The following is a 27,721-nucleotide window of genomic DNA, read 5'->3' on the forward strand; positions in this document are numbered from 1 at the left end:
ATGCTCATCTCTATAAAGGCTTCTCACGTACTATGATATCAAATTAAATTCTAATCCACTGCCATTAAACTGGTAAAAATCTTGGTAGGGAAAGTATGAGGGTGAAAGAACTTAAAACATGTTCCCACTCAATTTGCAACAATACAACCTACTTTTACCTAAAACAAGCATAACCTAGGTGGGACAGCATTAATGTATCAAAATAAATACACATTCACTTGGCAGATTTAAGGTGATGCGACCCTGTTTAAAAATAGTAAACAGTGGTAAATGGACAGGTTTTTCAATGGGAGGAAGTTGACACTGAAGGGATTCCCACTCAAGAGAGATGCTCAAATCTTGACTGTGAAAAGGAGTTTAAAAGTTCTCTCTAGATAATTTAAAAATAAACAAGTCTGGTGATCAGCAGATCTGGCCAACTGTCTTGCACCAAAAATGACTGCAGAGCTGTACAAGGATCTCGCAACACTGCACAATAATTAGCAGATGCAATTCAATGACAATCGATGCAGAATCAACCCTAATTATATATACAATGATGGACTTGAAATTAGCTGTTAATATTCAGAGAAGATTTCAGAGTAATCACTTTAAGCCAGCAGTTCTCTATGTGTCACCTCCATGCTACACAGCAGGCTGAAGGCAAACAGGACCCAAGGAATTACTATCAAAGAATTAGAGAAGAGTGAAACATCTTCACAACCATTTAGAAACTCATGTCCCAAGTGCTGGGAGCAGTTCTGGTCACTCTTCTCAAAAAGGATGGAAAAGAGCTACTAGAAAAGCCAGGAAGGACCAGCACAGGTCTGCGATGGCTTCTGTTTTAAAAAGGAGAAAACAATGCCCAGCCCTGAAAAAGAGATGATTCAGGGTGGAGAGAGAGGAATATATACCAGCAGTCCTTAAAGGTCAGAAATTGCATGGAGAAGATGAACACAGAGCTGCTGTTCACACATTGTGCCAGCACAAGAGCTCTGGAGCATCAGGTAGAATCAGGAGGCAGCAGGTTTACAACAAATAAGCGCTTCTTCCTTTTGCCTAATGCACATGTTGCCACAGGACATCGCAGAGGCCAAAAATACTAAAATGGTGCAAAAAGTCAATCAGACAAATGCTTGAGAGAGAATGAAATCAAGGGCTCTTAAAATCAATTATGCAGACACATTTCTCGCTGAAGAAGCCCCTCAGTCTCAGACCAGCCCCCCCGGCAGGGCAGGCTGCAGACACATCGCCACCGCCTTACACTCCTCCCTAACCTTCATCTTACTGAGCTACCAAAAGACACAAAATACTGGGCTAAACAGACCTCTACCTTAACTTTTATGGCCATCTTAGCATTTTTCTAAAGATGAAGCTGAGACATATTTAATCATGGTGCGATGTGATCACACCGTAAAAATTCTGATATCCACAGCCCCATCACCTGCACTGGAATAAGCAGGAAATGTAAAGAGCGACTTCGAGGTGATATAAAATTCTTGCAAATTTTGCCATCTAAGCTCTTGAGGCTTTTCTCAAATAAACAAATAATTTGTCTTCCACATCTTACTGCAGTCTGAAGCCAGTACTAATTATGCTGGTATTCTGGTAGAAGTTAGATGCCCAGCTAAGCCCAAGGTCTGTTGTGTCCTGTGCAAACAGAGGAAGAGACAGTTCTTGGTCACAAAGCCAGCAAGTAGCATTAAAAAAATATAGTAGGATCACAGGCAGAAGAGAAATGGAGATAAGATAGCTCTTCCTCCTCCAAACACAGCATCAGAAACAGAATTCAGGGGTTTTTAAGTCGATGCCTGTATACTTCTCTCAAACTGTCTCAAAGAGAAACAAAACAGGATTTTCCACACAGGCATACTAACTACCGTGGAGAAGCATTTGAGATTCTCATGCAGATAATGTGCCACATCTGAAGAAATGTGATCCAGAGAAACATTTTTATTTATTTCATAAATGCATAAACCATGACAGACCCCAACAGTAACCCTCCTGTATATTTCAGGCAATTTAAATGGAAACTCTGTCCATTAGTCTTAGGCTAGTACTGTGAAATCTCAAGAGATAGGAAACAAGTTGGTACAAAGACATACGAGACGTATATGTAAAGACATCTGGTATAGCTTTCTGGAATTTAAGGCTTCAGCGCTGTCAGCAATCAACACAGCAGGTTTCTTTTCTTGAGGGGTCTAATTCTTCACTGTTTTTTATCATATGATTTCTACTGTCCCGAGACTATCACAAAGCATATGATAAAGGAATGTGCAGTGCCTGCTCTATAAATCAAAAAAAGATCAGGCTTCAGAAACAAAATATCCAAACTCAGAGAAAAATAACAGGGTCCACAGACATGTTAGTTGTTTTTTTTAGAGGCTTTTTCCCTTCATATCACCTTGTATTTACACCTTAAGCAACTGGCAACACAGATGAGGTCCCAATCGTGTAAAGCAGGATGTAATTCTGCACCAAATCAGCCTCAAACTCTGCAAACAGCTTGGTTGGCTTTCAATATTTTTCAAACATTTTTGGTACAGCCTTTGACATCTAGTTTCAAACAGTCTAGAAGTGACATGAAGTAGCACCGTTAGTATTTCAGTCTGAAAAAAAAACAGAAATATGAGATCCATCAAGATGATGCAGTCTAGCATTGCTTTAATTTAGGTGACAATATGAATGAGTCACAGGTAATTGGCAGGTAACACGAGGAACACAATTACCTTCAGTCAGCACTGTAGTGCCACTGCCAGCTACGTGCATCGGAAATGGTTTTCTGCAGTGGGAAAACAACTCAGAGAAGCAGAACAGAGATAATCAGAGTTAAGAATTCATATTGAATTGGTGTTTAATATGAGGGAAAATACTTGATGGAAGGATTTCGTTATTACAAATACAATAATATTCACTGGAAGGGTTCCTATTCTCCAAATCAGGAAGAGTAATTATTTTGCAACTACCACCAGCAAAAATGAAGATACACCCCTCCTAAAAAAATATCCTCTTTCACTGTTCAAGGCAGTACTAACTGCACACTGGTTTTGTCCCAGTTTGCTCTGAAAGATCTGCTAGATTGCAGATACATGTCTGAGCAAGGTGTGAAGTCCAACTTCTAGCACCTGGTAGAAAGACGCATCAGTATCTGTTTAAATATTTAGTTTCTTGCCTAAAATTAATACTGGTATATCAAAAAGAAGCCTGTGACACCTCCAGTGAAAATTCTCTCATATGAGAGTCCCAATTTTAACAGCAGAGATCTCGGGAACTACTTCTCTAACTTAATGAGCCTTGGCAGCCATTCAAATTAAACACTCTATTGTGCAAGGAGCTAATTATGCTGAGATTAAACCCAGAGAATGATAGGGACATTTATTGTACTTCTGGCAATTATAAGAGCTCTCAGTATTGGAGAATACAGCTTGTATTTCATAATTCTGAAAGATGTCCCTACTAATCCAATAAAAAAATTGCATGTGCATGCATACACATACAAGATCAATTAATTTTTTGAAACATTTTTCAACTACTTCTGACACATATACATTCACAAATTATTATTATTAATATTATTTGTTTTGCCTTATTTCTCTGGTATCTGAATGTTCATCCTGTACCCTACACATTCATTTGTCATAATCCTCCACCATTTCTCTGCTAGGCAATTAATGTTAAGTTATCTCTTTTCCTAGGAAAGCTTAAGTAATGACAGTAAAATATTTGCTCATTTAGTATTCTAATTAACTTTTCCAGTATCTTCCCTGATAATGCCCCTTTCTTTCCCAGAAAACCAAGTGGTCAGTTATCTTTTTCATTGCTACCCAAAGACAATGGGTGCAAATATATGGAGCTTTCCTTAGTTGGCACACACATGCAAAAGCACTTTTGAAATTTCATGACTAAAACCTGTCAGAGGATGATTTCCTATGTCCCCGTCACTAATGCCTACTCAGAAGAGGTTCAGTTATGCAACATAAAACCCTTTAAATCCCCCTAAGAGCCAGGAGAGACTGAAGGCAAGTGAACAGCAATGATCAGACTCTCCATTAGCTAAAGGTGTTCGGCGTCTCCTAAGAACAGACCCTTGCACACACAATGGGAAGCTGGGCAGCAAAACAAATAGAAGTTGGGTTTCCAGTGGATTTTGTGTCTCGCGGTTAGCTTCGCCAGTGTCTAATAGTGTGTGTAATCTGATTTAAGGTTCCCCCATTTCCTGAGTCAAGGCACTTCAACAGCTGTTTCCCCGGGGGATTCGCTAATGTCTAACGAAAGCACAGTCCCCGCAGCACCATTCTGTTCAGGGAGAGGCATTAACAAAGCTGCCTTTCTCTACTGGGGCTTCTGCTTTCGTGAAACTTCTCCAATTGCAATGTATTCAACACTCCCAACCCTGCTTTTCCTGCCCCATCACATTCAGGAGCCTTGCCAGAGGACGAACAGATTTTTGGGAGGACAGACAGATGGACCGAAGCATCAGCCTGAGAAATTAAGCCACCAGATCTGCACTTCAGGTTGTGGTACTGGTTGAAAGCAATTTTTCAAGTTTTAAGCTAAAAAAAGATCACCTAGAAGAAGGTAGGCAGTCCCTATTACCTTGAGCCAGCAGGGATCCCCTGAGGAAGCCTCTCCAGAGCTTATGAAGCAAAGCCCTTGTCCCTGGAGGCAGCATTCATACACAATCCTTCAGTAATTCTCTTTCATATTCTGTTCTCTAGCAACATATTGTTTTGCTTAAAGATGGAACACATAAATGTGAAAGGCCTGACCGGGTGTGAATCAGGGCACAAATGAGCTGCATCTGCAAGTAATTATTACTTAAGTCTCTAGAGGGTTGGAGGCAAAGCAAGGTTGCTATTATTAAATGTAGCTTACTGTAAAACAAGATAAATCAGAAAGAGTTACAGGTAATTATTAGTATGTTGTCATCGGTCAATCAACAAACTGCATTTAAAAAACTGATAAAGTGATTTCATAATTAACTGCTCATCAGCAACACTTTTAGAGAGACGAGTGAGGGTGAGCTAATTGTTCTAGTAAAAACAGAAGATAAACAAATTACAAGTGTCAAGAAACAGACAGTACAGCAGTACACTGAATTAATGCATTTTCTAAGCTTGCACTTTGTTCTTCGTATAGCTTTGTTTCTATTGCAAAGCAGGCACATATAACACACTACTAAATCTCATTCCATTTATGAGAAATATTCACACTCTAAAGCATTCAGGAAGCAATCTCTGCATTTTCCCCACGGTGTTATTTTAACCCAAAAGGACATTTCACATTTACTTTTGCTTTTCCTCGCATCACCCCCTGGCTCCCGCATTTCCAACGACACAAGGTGCAGGGAACAGAGCAGGGACACCAAACCCAGGTACCACGACCCTGAGTGTGACATGAGTTCCCTTTCCAGTCCGGGGCTCCAGTACAAGGCAAACAGTAATTACAGATGGAGCATTAAGCCTGTGGGTCAATCTCCTATTTTAAACTCGTACCTTGTGAATTCTGGAAGAGTCACATCCAAGTGGGTGCAGCCCCACTGTCAATACCCCTTCTGCTCTGCCAACAGCCCTCCCAGAATACACATTTAAAACCCTTCAGCTGCTGTTAGAATCATGATGTTATTAATGCCACCTGGAAAACTCGGGCCACAAAGTTGTCTCAGCTCAATGTACAAGTTTCCCTAGTTTCTCCCCTCCTAGGTTTTAAATGATTGCTTTTAAAATAAAGATAAATGAAAAATGCATGACTTGACGAAGACAAGTATCTTAACATGTAAGTTTCATAAAATCTTTGTTTCTCTGGAAACCTCTCCTCTCAATTATGTAGCCAAAAGATTTTAAAAAAGGAATGAATTTGGTCAATTAAAAATTTATAGAACCCTTCCACATCACCATTCCCAACAGTCTTTTCTCCTACCCGGACGCAACATCTGTGTTTGAAAACCTTTACGTAACTTCTCAATTTTCCTATCTAGCTCCAGCAAGCTAATAGAATTTAACTACATAGTCTTTTATGTCCCTGTGCACATACTTGCAGTGAAGTGTGAATGCTGCATGGGAATAGTTTAAAATATTTCTTTAATATTTTATCATAAATTTGGTTGATGTTCATTTGTGTCCTCTCCCATCTCAGGTGTTGAGAGATGCAATTTTGTCCTTTTTAACTACCAGAAGATGGAATTTTCTGGTTTGTTTTCCTCTACAGCAGATGTATTTTTACCTAAATATATTTCAGTAATTTTTCTATGCCTCACCTCTTCCTTGGAGATCGACTGCTTACTTGCATGGTAGTTTTTAAATAAGGTTTGAGTTGGGTTTTGTTGTTGTTGTTGTTTGGTTTTTTATTTGTTTTTTTCTCCTTGAATAGGCAGACAGGTTCTAACATTCTTTTCTTTATATGACTATTATATGTCATTTGATAATTACCTAATAAGAAACAGGTAATTCCCCTATAGCAGTATGTGGATTTTCAATTTTTTTTAAAGACAAATACATTAGGAAAAAATACCAAATTAAGTAAAACACCTATATTCTATCAAAGCCATACGCCAATAAAACTCATCTCTTCATCCATTCTCCAGTCTGCTGTAATTGAAGCACAGTTTCCCAGATTAATAGATACAATATCACTATTTAATCCTCTCCTCGGTGACAGGGTATAATGATCTGATGAACATGCTATTTAATGGACTACCTGGAAGTATTCAAATACCATAGTGATGAACAAAGGCTAGAAAGCTATAGAAAATACACTAGAATAGAAATAGAATCAAGAATCAAGAATCAAGAGAGAAATCTGAATGTAAGGAACAATATTTATTCAGGGATGTATGGGGCTTTTCCTTCCCATAAGCATTCACATTTTTAAGTCCTTCATTAATGCTTTTATTGTTTCCACAGCTTCATGCGAATGCATTAGAATCATACAAGGAATAATCTAAATTATCTTGCAGAGCAAGGCTGACGTCTCCCACAAATTAATATTAGCTGAGTAACTTGGCAGATTGTGTGTATAAATCACCAAAGATACATGGTGCCTCCTTGTTTCAGTATAAATATAATTTACCGTTAATTTATTACTTATACTACAATGCACCGCCATCCTGTAGCAATTATTTGTTTTCCATTTCAATAGGGCAGAAATTAATTTGCCAGCCCTCCAGGCTCCTGGAGCACTGGCTGGTGGCTCTAAGAGCTCCTGGAAAACACCCAGTTTTAACCTACCCCCAAGTGGTCAGGGCAGAAATCAGCTTAACCTGGAGCAAGGGGAATTAACCAAGCTGTCCTAAAGTCAGCCTGTAGATAAAAACTGTGCTTATGCAAAGGACAAACATTAGCAAGAACTTATTGGTTTTGGAAGTACTGGATAGGTTTTCATGCCTATCTTACACAGGGACTCAAACTACACAATACTTTCAGTACCTCCAGAATTTATACAAATAGGAACACATTGGCATCCAGTCCCCTATGCAACAATGCAGTTCTGTAGAGTTCACTATACAACCACTTGCAACCATCTACTTCAGGATGCTGACCCCCAAAAAAAGCTTACAAAAAGTTGCACAGCTCACTGCACGACACACAGTAAACACAGTGGATCTTGCCACCTGTATGCTCAAGTCAAAATCAGTTTATCCAATGAAAACAAAACAAAACAAAACAACTTCAAAAAAACCCCCAAGGATTAAAGATTAAACTTCTTGGAATGACTGTGAAATGCTGCTTGAAAGCAAACCTCCAAAACTTTACTGTTCTAGAGAGGGAAATGTTGAATTAGCAACATCCTTACATCTCAATCAAGTACCAAGTTAACTTTGTTTTTAATTACTGATGAGATTAAGACCATCATGACTGATCTAATATACAACAATGCAGAATCCCTTCAGGTTTTGACTGTTTCTATATAAAATTATAAAAGGACACAGACACATAAAAATAAAGTCTTTACACCCAGCCACTAATCAAAAGCAGAAAAGAGTTTATGTAATAAAAATCGCAGCTCATCTAAAAGCCCATTTTTTTCTAACACAATCAGACCATCAGCACACACGGACACACATGGTGGATTGTGCAGAACTCCTGCCCAGGGCTGGCTGTGTGTCTGAGCTCCCAACTCAACCTCTGTTTCAGAGGAAAGACATCCATCAGTTTCAGTGGACACTACACCACTTCCCAGGTGTCTTATCCTTACATACTTCACTCATAAAATATCCACCACATTCCCCCTGACAAGCTCAGAGGAGTTCACAGAGATAAGCGAGAATCCATTTTACCAACATGAGAACCAGGACAGGGAGCAGAGACGAGACTCAAGGTCAAGGTCCCAGTGCAAGAAGGGACCTTATACCTACAGGCAGCTTTGCCTCAATCGAAACACACCTTTATACATCATCCTTGCTGCATTTGACCTGTGTTTAACATTTCTCTACCATACTTTTCCAAATTAAAAGCGTGAGCAAAAATATTCATTAAAACAGATGGGGAAAATAGTTTCAAATCTTAGCTCCTAAAGTTGAAAGCTTAAAATGTTGTACAGGTGATTTGTACTTTGTACTGCAAGGAATGAACAGGAATAAACTGTAACTCAAAGAATTAATTTAGAAATTTTTAGTCAGTTTAAAACAGGACTATATTGGTATGGTTACATCTACATGGTGCTTTCTCTACTATTCCATTCTAAAACTGAAAAAATCAAAACCTAACAAACCTAATGAAACAATAAAAGGAAATCCATCAAAAAAAGTTAAAATCTTTCAAACTAGAGGTGATGAAAGGCTTCTATCTTATTATTAACCTCATCCTTCTTACCTAGTAGAATGCATTTGAAGAATCAGCATTTTAGCCAAGCTTATTAATAGAATAAAAACATGCTTTGCAATTTGTTTTTTATTTTAGTCACTAAAACACATAATTATACTAATTCACTTGCAAAAATGGAAACCATAGTGGTTTCCAAATCCTTTGCTTATGAAAAATACCATAATCACTTCACAGCTTTACTTAGAGTCATTTTGTTATAAATAACTGTGTTTAATTTATTTTGTAGATATACAGCCAATGATAAACCACTTAAACATAGCCAGTGGTATAAGGTTATAAAAAGTTACTGTCAATAAAGTATCTGAAATATGACTCAATATGCATAGTCACGTTATTTTCAAACAGAGGGCAGAAATTAAACTGTACAGCTGGCCTGGCATACAGTTTATCAACGATTAGCAGCAAATGCATGATGCTGAATACGGGTGTGAATACCCGCAATTCCTTCCTATGTTTGGTGTCTGCATTATGAGGTTGCAGCAAGAGGGTTGTGTCCTTATGCAGAAACAAAGGATGCATTATCATGAAAAGGCTTAGAGATATAAGAAATGCTTTTTTGCTCAGCTCATATATATTTGGTGAGTTAAAATAATGACAACCCCAAGTTTTATTTCCAGCAACAGATGCAGCCTGAGGGCAACAGTACGTGTTGTGTCTTATGTCTTACCATCCCGTTTACCAGTCTCCATGCTGATCTCCATCTGCTTGGCCCTTCCATTAAGACTTGCTTCAGATTTTAATTTGTGCTTTTCAGTCAAGCTTCCCACCAGCTGGCGACCACAGAAAATCCCAAAGAAAACCACTACCTTTGGTCCAGGACATCAGCAGTCCCACCAGGCAGGCAGCTCACATGTCTGGATTAGATAACCTAGAGCCACTGGTTAATAAGGAGGCTTATTAGCTCAAGGGCTTCACAAACAAATGGTCCTGAACAGGAACTCTGCTCCCTAAGACTGAAAAGAGCTGGTAAGAGATACCCAGCTCTGTTCTGCACTGAATGAGCAGAGGTAACTTTGCAGAGTGTTTCCTAGTTCTTCCATGTCACAGCACTGCTGCACAGTCATCCTTCGGTGCATCCATCAGCAAAACACACGTCCAGGACCCTGACACTTTTGCTCCTGGAGAGGTGACATAAGACCTCAGGAACTTCAGAGATGTCCCACTGGCTCATACCAATGCTCCACAACTGTGCATCTTTTTTATTTGTGAGACGTCAGCTTCCCAGTGCTGGCTTTCATTCCCCCTCTCACAGATTAAAAGGCCTGCAGTGTTTCCTGCCTGAAGGGTTGCATTCATGGAAAGTTATTGTTTGCTCCTTTGGAAAGGGGGATAAAACATCACCCCAGTTCACATAAGTAACTGAAAACAACAGAATGGCACCGCTAACATCAAGGTTAAAATTAAACCAGTGACAAAACCACAAGAAAAATGTGATTTCCATACAAAGAAAAACAAAAACGAACAAAAAAACCCACAAAACCAAAGCAAACGAAATAAATAACAAAAAAACCCAAACAACCAAAAAAACAACAAACACACAACCAAACAACCTATCATTATAAGCTCCTATAGGATCATGTTGCATTCTGAGAAGTTTGAAAACATCAATACATAACAGATGACATTAACGTAGCACATTTGATACAACTCACATTTCCCATCTCATAAAAAATACAACTCTATCACAAACTCCTTTTGATCAGAGAACAATGGCTTGAACAGAAACAGCTTCCAGGGCTGTTTGTCCATATAATTAGAAGACTTAACTCAATTTTCAGTCAGCTGCATTTAATGACAAAACTTGTGTCCCTGTTCAGCTAGTTAATAACTCAGATTATCTTTGCAAAAATATTCTGAACAAAGGTTGCTAATATGTTAACCCACTCTGCAGTATTTTCTTTAATTGGTAACCTCAATAGTTTTAGGTGTGGCATGATACCATCCTTTGAAATCAAATTTAGAGATGTGGAGATAATTGGGATTGATTACAGCACTCAGCAAAGTAGGAACAAAGACAAATTATGGTCTAAGAGAAAAATTGGGTGCTTTTTTTGACTAGACCATGAAGTCACACAGAAGCAGAAAAAATATATTCTGGCTGGTGAAAGACCATGTTTTTGTCTAAAAAGCATTTTCTGCTGCACAACTGCATGACTGAGGTACAGCAGTATCATTTTGTACCTGTAGCAGGGATGCTATTTATTGTTTTTCAATGGCTTGAATTTTATTTATTTTCACTCATACAGCCTTTAAGCACAGTCAAGTCGTTGCAGTGAGAGAAAAAAATCTATATGCTGCTCCAGGTGTTTCTGTAGGGTGTAGAGCAGGTAACTCTGAGGCAGATCAGCCAAGCTCAGTGGCCACAGGGTATGAAATTCCAAGCAACACAACAAAGAGCAGACAAATTCCTACAAATACTCTATAAGTTCAGTAGCATTTTCAAAATAACAATCTACCCCAGGAAGTCAACCAGAGACTTGTTCCACTGCACTAGAGTTTAACTACATGCACAGGCTTTTCAAACCTCAAGGATGGGCTAAGCTCAGTTTGACTTGTTTGGTTGGGTGAAGAACTTACCTTGTGTGCCTTGAGTGCAAGACAAGGATAATTATTTCTTACAAGCACTGTTCTATCCAGGTTGCCGAGTACCTGTGCTTTTGTTAAGCATTCCTGATCCCTTCTCAACTTCTTACAGGAATAGGTTCGATCGTAAAGCAAGTAAACACCACAAATAAGCAGAACAAAGAATAAATCCATCTCTAGCCAGCTTCAACAGTCCTACTTCAAGCAAACAGCTCCAGAGCAACTCAGCAAGCATGTGTCTGTCAGTGGGAGTCCACCACTTCCACACAGGTACAATTTTCCTCCTGCCAAATTAAATTCTCGGGTAGTAACACTTCAGCTAAACTGCAAAAAGGAGGGTATTCTGAACTATAAGAGATGTGCAGCAGTTTAACTACAGCAGTATGATTAAGACAAGTAAACCTGCTGGCACTTCCTTAAATTTGCTAGGCAGCTCCTGTTGTGTTAGCCAAGCTACAGGAGTAACACATGCTACAACGATGATAGCAACCCAAAGACTAAGATAGCAACTAGTTCCCAGGTTCCTCCACAAACCCAGAAGCATCAGAAGTTTATGTTTTCAAGGCCTGTTTCAGCAGAAATGTGGCAGAAACTTGAATAAGGCATATAATCAGCTTGAGGATTTCTTAAGTCTATCAGATCATCCCTCTTCTCCCCTTGTCTGGCTGCTGAACCAAGTATTTTTTCCCCTGGAGAATCAAATATCAGTGACCTATTTCTGACTTAAGACATCAAAGATACGAGACACATTTCATCCACGCTATATTGCATAGAACATGGCCCGAAATGACAGAGATTGGGGGAGGAACAGTAACTTAGGTTTCTAACGCTGGAATCAGACCAATGAACTTACTCTAGATTTATAGCAGCATAACTACAAATGAAATTGGACCGTTATCTCTAGTTTTATAGCCATTGGAGTGGCATAGCAGGTATCAGGCCAGCTGCCACAGACTGTATTTGTTAGGGAGGGCTTCTTTCCCTCATGAACCATATGAACCAATTTCACTAGTCAGAAAATAATTATACGGGTTTGCGTACTTCAAAAGCCTGTGGAAAAAAAATTATACATTGGCTGTCAATTTAGAATTTGAGTCTATTGTTTTACTTTATTTTGCTTAAACTATAAAGCCATTACATGACTAAAATTAAACAAAACTGTTTCCTTGAGAGCTGTTTAAAATATTCTAATGTATTTGTCTTAGAGCTTCATTAATCCGTTTCTAATTCATTCTGCAGGTTTACTCAACAGCTGCGCCTGATGTAAACTACAAATCTGGATAAAATTAAAGCTGCTATACCACTAAATCACTTTATTTTCAAAGACTTAACAGAAATCTTTGCTACTTCAGATCACAATGGCTTACAGGTTATTCTGCCTATAGGCAAGAAAAAAAAACTTTGCGATAATATAAGAACAAACAAGCATAAATAGTAGACTTTAAGAGTGAAATTAATTTAGGTATCAAATGACAGTATTCTGTCATACCATCTACATTTTTTTTTGTAGGTGGAGATCATTTTCCATCATTTCCATCCATTTTCCAAGCTTACATGCGGAGTATTGGAACAAAGCTGGAACTACCATTTTATTCTTATTTATAGTGTTGTAGCAGCTATCACAACCTGCAGTTTTTCTTAAAAGAGACTGGATTTCAAAGAACAGTGAAAACCAGCTGCAACTAAGTACTGTTTATGTCAAAGATGATTTACTGTAACAAACACCCATTCCTCTTTCTGTTTAACTAAAAATATAATTAAGGAGCCTAGTTATATAACAACCTCTAAATAAAGGGAAATGCTGCCTTTCAAGCGTTTTTGGCGATTCCCAGCACTGCAGTACCTACAACAGAAAATCACTCTGTGCTCACCATTCAATAGTGTCTGGGTGTGCAAGTGTTCAAGTAACGGGTTAAGGTGTTTCATTACGAACTGTATCTCTGCACCCTTCAGGTTTTCCTATAGTATTACTGTATAGCAGAGCTCCTTTCCACTTTAGGAAGTGTTACACTAATTGAGTATGCAGGCACACGCTCTCCCCATCTCTGATTAATTAGCACCACTCTAGCTCTTCACATCAATCTTGTGAAAACCACTGTGACTGATCTTGTCTCACTTGGAGCTGAAAATTACTTTGCCAATAGCATAACATAATACTTTGGTATAAACAACAACAAAGACCAGATTCTTTGGTGGCCCCATGATCATTCCCTTTATGTTGCACGTCTTTCCAGTGCTTTTGAAGACAAAGGACAGGACTTTATTAACAGAAGACAAACGCAAGTCGGAAAAATTAAGACGGCGTATTGGATGCCCTTTATTTTTACAATGGTGTCTCTGATCAACAGCGACTCATATTTTGCAACGCCTGGTTTGATGAGATCACGTCAAAGGTCATTTTTGTCTCTCCACCCTTCCTTGTGATGAGGAAAAGGCCCGTTAAGGAAACCATTCAGGAGCTTCAAGGCATTCCAGAGTAACTCCAGGAGGATTACTGCTAACGCTTGACACAGCCAGACTATACAGCATGACCCAGGGCAAATCTGCTGTGTTTCCCTTTCTTAAACTTTGGAAAAAGACTTTCTCTCCCTTGCCCAGCAGACATTTTGAACAAACGCAAAGGAACAACATGAATTGCAAAATGTTTTTTCTCACATTGTCTTTTGCTACTGACAAGTCAAACCGTTGAGCCAAGAAATGTTAGCAACCCAGAGATGAAGGCTGATGATTTCAGGGCAGAAGTGAAGTTTGCAGGCAGAATTTCCCTACTGGACCAGGCTGCTTCATCACGTGTATCGCAACTTGCAGGCTCGCCTAAGGCTGCGCAGCTGGGCTCCCAGCCTTCCAGCCCCATTGTTTTACACATTCTGCTTTCTCACAGTCATCAGCCCAGATTTCACAGGCCATATTGTCTGCCTCTGAATTCACTTACTAGTTTTAACCCAGAGTATACTAAGCTCCTCAAGCTTTGTGTTTCTGAACAAAACCACAAGAAATGTTTTGCAGTTAATACCAGCCTTTCCCTAATCCCCTCCGAGCAGAGCTGCAGCCTTCCAGCTGAGCGTCCTTCTATTATAGGCTCGTGCGCCAAGATATGAAATATAACAAATCAAAGGAGAGGAGATCTCCCCCAGTTCTTAAACCACCATATTTTAGCAACGCTACCAAGAACATCTGCCTGGCTCCCCGCATGGGGAGATGTGAAGGAGCAGCACATGAGTAGGAGCCACAGCCGTCCTCACTGGCTCACAAGCACCGGGTCCCGGTGGGAAACAGCTTGTTTGGAGGAGAAGATGTACCCTCTGCCCACAGTGCTGCAAAAGCAAACACAGCTCCCTCCCAAAGAGACAACAGGATCTTGGCGAGGTTGTCACTGTGATCCCGTTTGTGCTTGTGCTGGCTGCCTCCCTCAGCCAGAACTCCAAGGAAAGCCCCCTGTTCCTTTTATAGTTGTGACATTGGGTGAGAAAGAGATTTGCCGTTAAGTTGAAACTGAAAAGATCTTAAAACCAGCCATTACCAGAAGGTTTACAAAGGCTGAGATTTTGAAAGTGTCCTGAGGGAAGCGAAGAACCTCTCAGATATTAATGGGAATTAAATGTCCAAAACCCATGGGCGATTCTGAAAATCCTATCAAAGTATCTAATACTTCTCTCTGCCAAAGACACTAACATTTAAAACAAAAGTGATTTTATCAATGGCTAAGAATCAGTTTTCAAGTGAAAGAATTGCAAAATATTAAACCAATTAGTCTGTTTGACAACTTGACATGATTCTTCCCAGATGATGAGAAGGCTGCAGCATGGCAGGAAATGGTAAGATCATGACATAAAATGAGATATAAGTTCTAAGAATACTCAGAAATCTCTCGGTCAGAGCTCAGACCTCTGTGTGAAGAAATAAGCATTTCTTTGTATTTGGCACATATAATGTGGGTATTTACTACCTAGGCATGAGATTTATGATCCTCTTAACTACTTGTTAACTTGCTTTGAAGAGCTTACATTTTGTAAATAACATAAAAGCTTATCACTTTTTTTGTGCTTCTATCTTATTTTTTGTCACCTAAAATAAAGGTCTCGTATATGCAATACAGTATTTTAAAGTAGCGTGTACTAAGCTTTCTCAGAGCCTTTTCTCATATAACTAGCTCCAGCAGATTACTCACTCGAGGCAGGGATACTTGTTCAGCTTGTGCAAAACCAAACCATGCCAAGTGAGTGGTACAGGAAATTTAAATTTCAGCTTCATTTTAGATGGGGAAAAAAAACTCCACCACATTTGAGAGCTATATAAAAGGTCACATCAGTAAACAACAGGGACTCAGAGACACAAGTGTTAAGTGTTCCCTATGCAATATAACACAGAGTTTCTAAAAGAAAAGGAAAAATGGTGACATTAAGAAACACATTTCCTGCTACTTCAAACACTGCAGTTAAATTCAACCTCGCTTCCTTATTTGACCTATGAAATTAAGCTATGTGCCTCCCAACCCACACACGCACATTTTCATACAGTCAAGCTTTATATGAAAATGCCTCGTTTGCTGTTACGAGTGACTTGCCTACAATTGGTTTCATGGGGACCCAAAGCAGGATCATCACCCGCCCAGCCCACCAATGAGAAAACGCCAAAGCAGCATTTTACCACAATTCCCCAGACCTCTATTTTTGACTACTCTGATGTTGTAAGAAAGAAGATTCAATTAAACAGATTCTTTAGGCTTACTCATCCAGCATTTTATGAACCATCTCACCTCTTATCAGGCTAAACCAGATATTTATTGTAACAATAAGGAGATTTCATACTAATGTTTCACATTCACTGAAGCCCAGAGATATTAAATAAGATCATTTACCGCTGTCTGCTGCCATTTAAAAACCTGCATTCAGTAAATGTGAGGTGTTCAAAGGTTAATTTGGATTAATGGATTTTACTAACTTACCCCAGTCCTTGACTTGTGTACTTTCTCATGGCCATAAAGGCCTTTCCAGTTTGTGTGGAACAGAACCTGGATATGCAGAGACAAAAATGGCTCTGCCTGTACTACACACTGTGATGCTCCCGCCCAACCCAGCACGCTCAGTCCTTCCAAGCAGCCTCTAAGTAGTACCTGAATTTTCAAGACATTCAGGTGGACAACTAGTGATAGGACAAGGGGTAATGGGTTCAAACTGGAACACAAGAGGTTTCACTTAAATTTGAGAAGAAACTTCTTCTCAGTGAGGGTAACAGACACTGGAACAGGCTGCCCAGGGAGGTTGTGGAGTCTCCTACTCTGGAGACATTAAATCCCGTCTGGACGCCTTCCTGTGTAACCTCATCTGGGTGTTCCTGCTCCGGCAGGGGGATTGGACTGGATGATCTTTTGAGGTCCCTTCCAACCCCTGACATTTTGTGATTCTGTGAACAAAGCAGAGGAGACTTCTATATTTCTCTATAAACCCTCATTACCTGGATCCCTGCAGTGTACCCCGCGTGGCTCAGCCAGGACCCATCCCTCCCACTCCTGACCACCAGCCGCTCTGAAGGGTTCATATCGCAGCCTTCACTCTCCCCTTCCCTGCACTACAGGGGAGCAAAGGAGGTTAATACAGCCTTCAGTATGGGCAATTGCTGTCATTGCCTCGTCCCTGCAGAGAGAGGTCCAAAGGAAACCTCTCAGTCAGGAGAGTTTCTAGGACCAAGCTCCCAAAAACCAACAGGCACCTCTGCACAAGGACCTCTCCCAAGGCTGTCCAGGCTACAGGCTGCAGCTCTTGAACCGGTGTTCGAGCCACAGAAAAAGTGTATGTCTCTCTGCTGCACAAAGGGCGAAAAAATTCCAAAATTTAGCCACCAAGCAAAAAAAAAAAAGACTCCCCAAGCAATGCACATGTTTCCTCCACACTGAGCTGGCAACCATCAGCAGGCGCTAACAGAGTACAAGCCGGCAGGACCAAGAACCACATCAAGAAAATTAAAAATAAAAATTAAACCAGAATCTGACTCCAAACAGGGAACGAGTAACTACGCAAAATTAAATATGGAATTTATTTTTCTCCCCTTCTTTCGAGAAAGGTAGGCTAACAATACACAGTGGGTCAGATAATGAGGAAGCCATATGGCTGGATCTTGTAGAATTCGGGAAATGAGATCGGTTTACAGAGAGAAAAAGGCAATAGTATTTAAAAACCATTCTGCTGCTGAAGACAAATTTTAACATATTAAAACCATATGCATTTTCTTTCTAAAACAGTACCAGTCACTAGGCCCCTCAATATAAATCATGCTGTACATGCTTTAAGTACTGGCTTGGCATCTCTTCTTCTAAAATATCAAGTACCTATGTGATAAGAAGACACTATTTCCATGTAAACCAATTGCTGCCTTTATATTTATTTTCCTTTTGCCAAATCTTCTAATGTCATCGTTACTTTCCTCCTATCAAACGAAAAAATCAGTGTGTAGGCATCCATATTATCATTTGCCCCACCATATCTCTGTTTTTAGTAGAGCTCCTGTTAGCGCAGCAGTTATTTATGGGAAATAGCACATTCTTTTTTCCTCCAGCTGCTCAGCAACAGCACTGCAAACAGGCTGTAGGAAGGATATTATTCACGAAAGTCAGTTTCAGTTTAAAAATAAGCTGCACTTTACTACTAGAACGCATAACTAGTTTACCATGGCAATTAAACTCTGTATTTAGTAACAAATAAACAAAAGTGGTTTTCTAAGCTGACATTTGTAATTATGTACGAGTTTCTTCCATGGGTCAGGCTGCACAGGCATGTGAGACCATCACCACTTTATAGCTCTCAGCACAGCCATCCAACCACTTTACACAGTGAAGAGTATGGCCATCCAAGCCATGGTCACTTCTGCAGATATCTCTAGCTGGAAAGCTGATTTCATAAGCAATAAGCATAGCTGAGATTGTGGGAGGAAGGTGGGGCAATACCCAGGATTTCTGTTTCACTGGGAGATATGTTACCCAGCAGGGTGCAGGAAAGAACGCATTTGGCTGCCCAGTGCATAAATTGCTTTGGTGGCTCCTGAAGTGCTTAAGCCTTGAAAGTGTCCTCAGACAGCAATGCAAACTACACTCGTATGCAAGTACCGTCCCACTGTGGCCATTGCAAAAGGAATTCATGTTCAAAGCCCTTTTCCTGAGCTAGTGAGCAGTGAAACGAGTCTTGCTTTCACAGAGAATAAGAAGAGGAAAGCAGGCACTTAAGTCACTTATCTGGCTAAGAGGGTAATTCCATAGTACAGAAAACATAACAGATGTGGTAGCATAGCATTAATGTTATCAATATACTGTAGTATATATAACTCAGTTGGCATTGAGCTTCCATGGGCTAGATGCTCTACAAACATGCAAGAAGAAAACTCTGGTACAGCAATGAACTCTGCAGAAGGAAGGGCAAGTGCAAGGTAATCTGTAAGGTCTTACTCTGTTACTCAGTGGTGGTGTCTTTTAAAAGGCAACAAATGAACGATGACTTCAGAAAGCATCTAAAAAGCAAAGACAGCTTCTCCATTTCAAAGCTTTTCCCTTCCCTATTTAGAAATAGTCTTTTCTTCCCTTCCCCCTTGTGCAGAAATACCATAGCATAAATCTATGGCAGCAAGACACACGTCTGGCCATCCGGGAAGGAGTTCAGCCAGCACAGCAGCTCAACCACCACATTTTCCAACCCCATATTTTTCATTCTTAACTTAACCATCAAATACTTCCCAATGCCAGAGAGCATTTACTGCCAGAAAGCTCTTTTCTGCTTCGTACTCATCGTTCAAATAAACAAGAGAAGAAGAAAAGAAAAGGGAAAAGAGGTTAGCATAACGTTAACTCCAGAAATCAGCAAAAAAAATGCTATTTTTAAAAACATGTTTATCTAAAAACGATATAACACCTTTTTTGGGGGGTGGGGTGGTGTGTGGGTGTGTGCTTCATTTTGTTTTTTAAACTAATAGAAAGTAGGGACTCTTCTTACAAGTCTTCCATGGAATGAAAGGAACCAAGAACATACTGGAGGCAAAGTTCAAAAGATTATGTTCCGCTTCCTCCAGAAATGGTTCTTACTAAGATGTTTCTGGCTGTCTTGGGCCTGTTGGATACAGCTAACAGCCTCTTATTAATAAAACAGTACAAACTCTTCTAACTCCTCAATCCTGAAGATTTTCAATAATAGCACTTTTATCTTCAAATCATCCAGCGCATGTCCTGCAATCTTGACCTGACACTTCATCATCAAAAGCATCCACTTTGACTAAAATTGCTGGTCTAAACTTGGCAGATACCAGGAATATGGCTCAAGTGCTGACTCATGTTGTTCTACTGTATGGGCTAAGAAAAAAAAGGTGTCACGAAATTATTTGTCATCCTATTGAGCTAAGACAGAAGTTTCAGTCTTAGTCCCTGTCTAGTCCTCAACAGTCCTCAACACCCAGAACAGAATGAAGAAATATGAGGTGCTCTGCCCATGCAACACCACTTGGATGGCTGTTTGTATCAGTGAGCATTATGTGTACTTAGTGATTATTACTTCTCCGATACAAACTCAAGTTTTTAGAAATTATTTCTATCCTTCCTCAGAGCACACTGAATGATTCCATGTGCAAAAACTGCTTTGCTATTTTGTAAAGTTGTGGTTATATTTAGTTTGTCAAGTTGAGGTTCTGTTCTGTTTGCATTCCTGAAATATTTTTTGACCTACACTCATCTGCAGATACATAATTAAAATATTCAGGAGGAAATTCAAAATATTTTTGCACAACACAACTGTGAATATTTGTTCCTTTAATTCTATCACTTCTTTAAGGGCTCACGCTACCTCCTATAACTGAAGATCTTAGCTTCTTTCTAACTTACGCTTAAATCCACTACTCTCAACACTAACCAAACGCTACAACTACTCCAATGTTGTTTTTACATAAGGAGTCGGTGGTCTTAGCCATTTTTTGTAATAAAAAAACTTGCAAGTTCAAATACCATATGTTCAATAACAAACTTCAAGTTGGACAATAGACTGAACTCATTCATATGAAAAGGGTAAAAGGGTAAAGCAACTTATAAATTACTATCACAACCTCAAATCATTAATTGCGGCTAGTAATTTAAAACAGGAATGTTATCTGTTTTCATCTTGAAGAAATTTCGGAGAAGCCATGGTTTCCTGTTACAGGGTGTTGTCCAAAACTCCTCAACAGAAGTCTGTAAAAATAATCTTTCTAGTTCTGTTTGAAAAGAAATGCTTGGAGCTTTTCCCATTAAAAAAGGAAATGGGCTTGTCTGAAGTGCAAAACCTTCATAATCTTCAAAGAATACAAACAACCTAAGAACCTAAACATTTTTGGGGGGACTCAAGGGAAGAGAATGGAAGTGCTTATAACATGGGATGACGGGATTTTTATCTTGGTGCCATAAGTAGACTTAAATATGCAGTCTGGGTAATATTTGTTTAACTCAGCTTCACTAAAGTAATTAGGTTAATATACAGCACAGTTAGATGACAAAGCAGCAGGAATGTTCCATTTTAAATGCAACAATGAAATGAAACTTTCCCAAATAACTCCTAATCTTTGAAGATAAAACTGCTATCTAGGTTTACACTAGCAGAATACAAAATGGTTTCCTGAGATATTCTGGACAGTAACTATGTGTTATAAAGGACCTGCTAGACAAGAGCTATTTTTTATTTTAAATTACCCCAGCCAGTCATCTCTCTGCATTCTGAGGTTTCTCTTGTTGCTATTTATTCTCTTCTTTTATATGTTGGAGGTGGTTTTTGTCATTCTGATGCTGTTCTGCAGAAACACAGGATGCTGCAGCCAGGAATGGAAGATGACCCCAAGCCTGAGAAGCGGCCACCACCCAAACAGTCCTAGAGAAACCTGCTGCTCAAGCCCAAAACAATCGGTCCACGTACACAGGTGTTTGAGACAGAGGGGATGAGATGGTTCTGCCAAGCACAGAAGCACATAAACATGCATGCAAGGTAAGACTCAGGCCACACTTCACATTTCTCATAACTGTCCTCCCCACTTCACACTTCCCCCTTCATTAAGAAAAAATGAATATATATACCCTTTGATTGACCTAAAGGAAACCCCAGCACATTCATACCACTACACAGGAGAGATCAGATCTGCAATTAAAAAAAACAGGAAAATCTCAGCAGCAGAAGACTGCCTCTACAGGGTGTAAAATGACTAAAAGAAAAGCTAATGAGTGCCCAGGAAGAGGGCCAGCCATAGCTGAGAAGTATAATCTGGAACTTGGAATCAGGGGTACTTTTGCTGCCAAACATATGTCACGAGCTGTTCCAATGACTGTCTGTCTGTTCTTCTATAGGAGCCAGCTAAAAAAGGCAGTCAGGTCCCTGCAAACATTCCTCCAGTTTTGACCTAGAGACTGCAAAGCGAAGGGATTACTCCATTTGCATGAAGATTGTGCTTGAAGGAGTTATGAAAAACCGCAGCAATGAAATTCTAATCTGCTGATGTATTTATAGCTGAAACATGGCTTGCAAATAAGAATTCCAAAACATTTTAAAAGATTCTTGCAAACAAGGACAATTTCATATGATTTCATAAAGACACAGCACCATAAAAATGAATTGTAAAACCAGTGAAAAAGACAACCAATTAGTTCATCTTCCTCGTTTCCTGCTATGGCAAAATTTTTCTCCAGAGTATATTTAAAAGCATATTGTAGGTCTTAGCAAAATTAGTTAACCCTATAACTATGTGCAACATAACAAGAATAAGTGGTTTCTTGCATAGAAATGGTTTTAACCATTAAGGAATTTTAAAAAAGTAAATAAATTGGAAAAAATGTAAAGATCTTGCTTGCCATGGATCTGTTCAGGCTATGAAATCCCAAAATGCACAATTCTGGGATACTGCAGCTGCCAGAAAGTCTGTTCAGGTTGCAGAGCCAGCCCATTTCACAAGGTTATGAGAAGCACGACAGAGGACACTGAAACAGCAAAGGACTTTAAAGGACTCCAGTCAACGGGGAGTCTAAAATTTTCAGAGACCAATACATTGCAAATGATTTGTTTTAATCAACTGGTCAGACTTTGGCACATAACTTTAACCCATTACTCCCAGTATGTAATCTACTCACTGAACAACTCTTCAAATAACCTACAAAAATCCCTGCATTGTGTAGTGGCCCTTTCCTGGAAGTTACTTCTTTGTCCATGGAAGTTACAAGTCCACCTCTTCTACCCTTTGTATGTCACGATCTTCCTTCTGAGAGTAAGACAAGGATCTAACACTATGTGCATTTAATCACTTCGGCTGTAAGCATCTTACTCATCTTCTTGTATTGTTTCAACCTCCCCTACACTAACACGCAAGAAAATATTACCTAACCAATGGATCAGACACGGTCTCTGTTCACTAGGGCAATGCAGAGCAGATGTCCCCACCTTGCTCTCTAAATCCTTCTCTGGGGTGCCTCCCTTTTGGCATGAGCCACAAGATTAAAGAAACATGGTTTGTCCTGCATAGTTCCTTCCTCAGGCAAAAGCTGTAAAGGACAGGGCTTGGTCCTGCCTGAATTTGAGTGAATAGGAATGCAACTGTTTCACTGAAAGGCTAAAAACACACCAGGTATCCTTCCCTCAGTGCATTTTTGACAGTGCTCTCACACATCTTTATTGGGTTTCCACCACGCACAGAAATGACTTGGAGCATTCTAGAAATCCTGTAAACAAAGTAGTTCTAACATTCTGGCTTTTATTGTGACAAAGCAAAGCCAGAAGACAGGCAGCTAAAAGAAGTTAAAGGTATTTACAAAAGAGGTATGTCTGGGATATTTCTGTTGTCAGCTTTCATTTATATCCCTAGACGCTGTTAAATAGCAGGCATTCCACTATGTGAGAAATACATACAGGATATGAATGTTTGTCCTAAGCGTGTAAAGGGTTCACACTCTTTTTCTTAAAAAGAACATTCTTGCTGTCTTTGATGTTGTAAATCTTATTATGTAAAACAGACTGTTGTGTAAAATAAATGATGGTGCATGATCCTGCAAGAAGCTTAATATCCATAAGTCGTTTTAAAGCCAAGAGGAGTAAGGGGCACTTGGCTTCAAGCAAATTTCTACCGTGAACTTGTACTAGTCATTTGCCGAATAAAAAACCCTTCTGAGAAAATAAAAATTAATGTAAACACAACTTGCCCAAATCACAAATTGGCAAGCTTGAGAAAAAAGCTTGCTTTTAGGAAAAATTGCACAGATCTTTCAATTGCTCAAGAAAGGTCTGAGCTACCAGGAAGACTGCTTGCTCTTCTTTGAAACCAATGCAATAAGAAACTAGCACACCATGGGCTTTGCACTGTAATCCCAAAATATCTGATGAGAAGACATGGGTCTTGTGAACATGTGCAGCATATGAAGTCACTGCCAAAAGGAGCTCGCAAGGTGAGCATCGTTCAGCTCCATCAATAGCTGTTGGATGACCAAAATTAAAGATCTTGAATTCCAGATCCATGGACACAGCAAAGCTTCCGTTGGTTTATGGAGAACCAGGGGCCATGAGAAAAGCCTTAAAAGAAAGTGCTACATTGCCTGTGAAAAGCGATAGATTGATTTCGCTCTCAACTGATTCTGAGCTTGGAATACAAGCTGTTGCGTGGCAGTCTTGCCTCCAACACCGCTCATGCCCTCTCAGAGTTAGTCACTTCCAGTGGTAGAAGAACAGTTAATCCTCTGTGTTCTGCCAAATGCTCCTTCTCTACAGAGTCTACAAAAAGGCACAATTAAAGCAAGTTGCTCTATTAAAAGCTGGAGTAGAGCCACCAATTCATTTTACTGTCCCCACAGAGCGAGCACAGATAACAGTTGTCCTCCTTCTCCTGCAGGTGAGCTAGCGGTCCAACGTGGGAAGACTACTTGAACAACCTACCAAATCGTCCATCCTTTTCTCTTTCTTGTAACAGGACCCCAGACACCAGCTGAAAGGATAAATATGGTGAATCTTCACCTTTCAATCTGGGCCACAGCAGGAGACCATGACCATGCCATAAGCAGCAAGCTTGTATTTACCCTGCTCCATGGAAACAAAGTATGCCAAGCAGATACTTATTTTTAGCTGGTCACTTGGCATAAAAATGATCACACCATGTTTATTTGCATTTTTAGCTTAATTACCTCTAGTCTCTTGTTATACTTGACAGAGTTCTAATAAGATGTTAAGAGAGAAGCAGTTCCCTACGTACATTGCCTCAGGTTAGTTCAATGCCCCATTAGCCCATCTAATGGCTTCTCATCAGCAAGCTTCTGTGTGGGTGTCCTGAAGTCAATGTAAAGAAAGGCATGGAGGCTGAGGGAATAGAACTTGTCTTCCTGGAGCTTACCTATTCAGTCATGCATGTTTTAGTTATCAACAACACTGTTGATCAGAGTTAAAAACTCATCCCAATTAAGACATTAATAGATACCACCTACCCAGAAAGATGAAGAGTTCCAATAAATTGAGAAATTGCTTTTGAGAAAAAAAACAAAACAGAAAACCAAAACATAATACATCATTTATCTTAGCAGAGTACCTTTTTCCATAGTGTTTTTGCTAGGTGGTAGAAACTATCGTATTCTGGTATTTGAAGTCTTACACAGCAGCTTCATCGCATTGCCCTCACATAAAAGAAAGGTACTATTTTTTACACTGGTTTTGGTAAGATAATCCTTTCTGGTTCTACTACAGTAACAGATCCCATTCTATGGTGCTTATGACCAAGACTAAGCTGCTTATAACTGATATTTCCCAAAGAGAACCACAGCAGGAATCCACCTTGTTCCTCATCTATTCTGATAGTTCAGTGAAACAACTTCCAATCCCTACCACCTTCTCACCTTTCACTGTACAGACCAAGTAGGAATAGCAGAAAACATGACATGTTTAATGTCTGCTGTCCAGCAATGAAAAACTGAACTTGTGTGCTCAGCTCTGGAATGAGCAAGGAGGAGGTTCTTTGCTCTGCAGCAGGCCAAGGGCTGGAACATCCTCGCTATCAATCACTGCAATGCAAAAAATCAGAGCTGTGCCCTGACTGTTGTCCTTCTGCAAGGTTTAAGATGTTACTGCACCGTCTCTCAGCTGGATGTAGGAAGAAATGGCGAAATGGGACAGGAGCCCAGGCCTCAGTACCCTGGTTCGTGACTTGTTTTGTTAATACAAGTCTGCACCACCACTGCCAATTGAAGCCCAGGCGTCATGGAGCAGCCAAGGATCAGTCCTGCTCCCTTGTACCAGCACTGGGACAGCACTGATGGTCTCCCAGAGAGCAGAAGGGACACACACACCTTCAGCTCCACATTTAGGGAGGGTATCTCTGCAACAGCCCACAAGGCAGAACAGCGAAAGCTATGGCTCCCACCCTCTGTGAACCCGTTTGTGAGAAAGGAGACAGAGGTACGTGGCAGTGAGCAGCCTGTTGGCAGGGAACAATTGTATGGAGACAAAATCCAATGGTAAATATATTCTTTGTATTCTGACAAGGATTGTAACACCACCCTGCCTCTGAAATTACAACATAAGTATCACTACATCCCCTTATTTACAAGCTCCCTTGATTTCAAACAATTTTTTAAAATAGCTATGATCAAGAATGTGAAAGTGCATTTCTGAACCTAATTAGATGCTTGCCCCTCTTTCAAGGCATATATCTTTGAAAGAATTCAGGTCTTTTACTGAGACATTACAAAGAATCAAAACAAGCAGGGACGTGGCAGCTCCACATTAATTCATTTGAAACAAAACCACTTCCAGAGTTATATACTTAAGCATCACTTGTAGGACAACCCATTTCATCCACATAAAACACTTATTAACTGCTGTTAAGTCAACAGATTTATGGATTACCAGTTCATTATTTATTCCAGTAGGAGAAAAATAACAATCAAGATGCATTTAATAATCAAGATACATTTATTCAAAGCATAATTGCACACATAGGGTGTGACCTTCACAATAAGAGGCACCTCTAACTCCAAGTGGTTTGGGTGTGAGCAGGGAACAGAATAAATAAAACCAAAATATCCCAATAAACCAAACCACCGGCAGCATGACTCTTCCTAGTAAATATGTATTTTCACTGTTGCAATCACTTATGGGGAAAGAAATAAAGCATTCACTCAAATCATACTGAGGTTTAAAAATACATATTTAATCTATATTACTCTAAATCATCTCTCCATCTCCTCACAACACCAGATATATCAATATAATGTTTTGTGTTCTCCCACAAATCTTGCATGTTACTTCCTCTTGAGTAATTTATGGTGAAACCTAAAAAGCATACAGGGTATTTTGCTTTGTGGAAACCACCTCACCCAACCTGAGTAACGTTTTGGTAAACTGCAAAATGTACAACCCTCCTGAGCCCAAAACTAGTAAGAGAAAAATCAGCCCTGTTCCTTTTTAATTCCCCATTTCTTCTGACTCAGAAGTAGAGGAAATGGTATACTAAGAGAAACGTTTCCTAGATGTACATTCATATCATTCATCTTTTTAATAATGTTTTTGAATACAGAAACATATAAAATGTTAAAAATAAGGACTAGTCACATTATCCAATGCATTTATTGAAAAACAAGGCAAAAACTAATTCCAAATAACAGTCAAAGGAAAAGTGAAACATTAAAAGACACTTAGAATACCAAATACTTTTAAGTTTCTTGTTCTTGAACCAACTCTGCTAGATACTTTTGCAGCAGTGGCAGCAATATAATTTAACTTTAAATGTGGCTAAAGAAAAGTATTAGGTTTTTCTTGACAAATAAAGGAAAAAGGGCTCTGTACCAGATGTTACACAAAATGAGGTGAAGACAGTATAATACTACGGTTTTCTGCAATACGTGGCACAGAGAGGCTTTAAGTACAACACAAAAATCACCAGGTTAAACTGATGAATATAAAACAGCAGACTTGTTGAGGTTGGCAGAAATACACATAGATAAAATAAGGGCCAAAATCTGTCTGTTTAGTTCCTGGGAGCTGGTCAGATATTTATGCTAATATAGAATAACCTTGAGTATCTGAATGTCACAGAGACACAGGATGTGTGTGGAGAGTTGAGGTTTTGGATAACCGAGGTAATTTTCAGAGTAATTAACTAATGTCAGGGGACATGACCGTGTTCCAAATAACAGGGAAGGTTAGATAATCGAATGCTGCTGTCTTACCACTTATCTTACTGAATACTGTAAAGGTTTTTATTGAAAAGCTTTTACTGAAAAGGAGTTCAAGATCAAATGAGCACAGAGACCATTAATTTCACATGCGAAAAGCACTGCTACGAGGCAGTCTGTGCCAAACCACACACTGCTCGTCTGCCAGAAA

The 27,721-nt window shown here is 39.6% G+C and overlaps 1 protein-coding gene across 1 annotated transcript in view; it reads right to left on the reverse strand.

Moving 5' to 3' along the window:
- Positions 1-27,721, reverse strand: part of PTPRG (protein tyrosine phosphatase receptor type G) — a 405,785-nt gene that overhangs the window by 244,135 nt on the left and 133,929 nt on the right. The gene's annotated exons all lie outside the window — the stretch shown is intronic.

Source organism: Streptopelia decaocto (assembly GCF_964273445.1).
Source record: "Streptopelia decaocto genome assembly, chromosome: 8".
Taxonomy (NCBI): Eukaryota; Metazoa; Chordata; class Aves; order Columbiformes; family Columbidae; genus Streptopelia; species Streptopelia decaocto.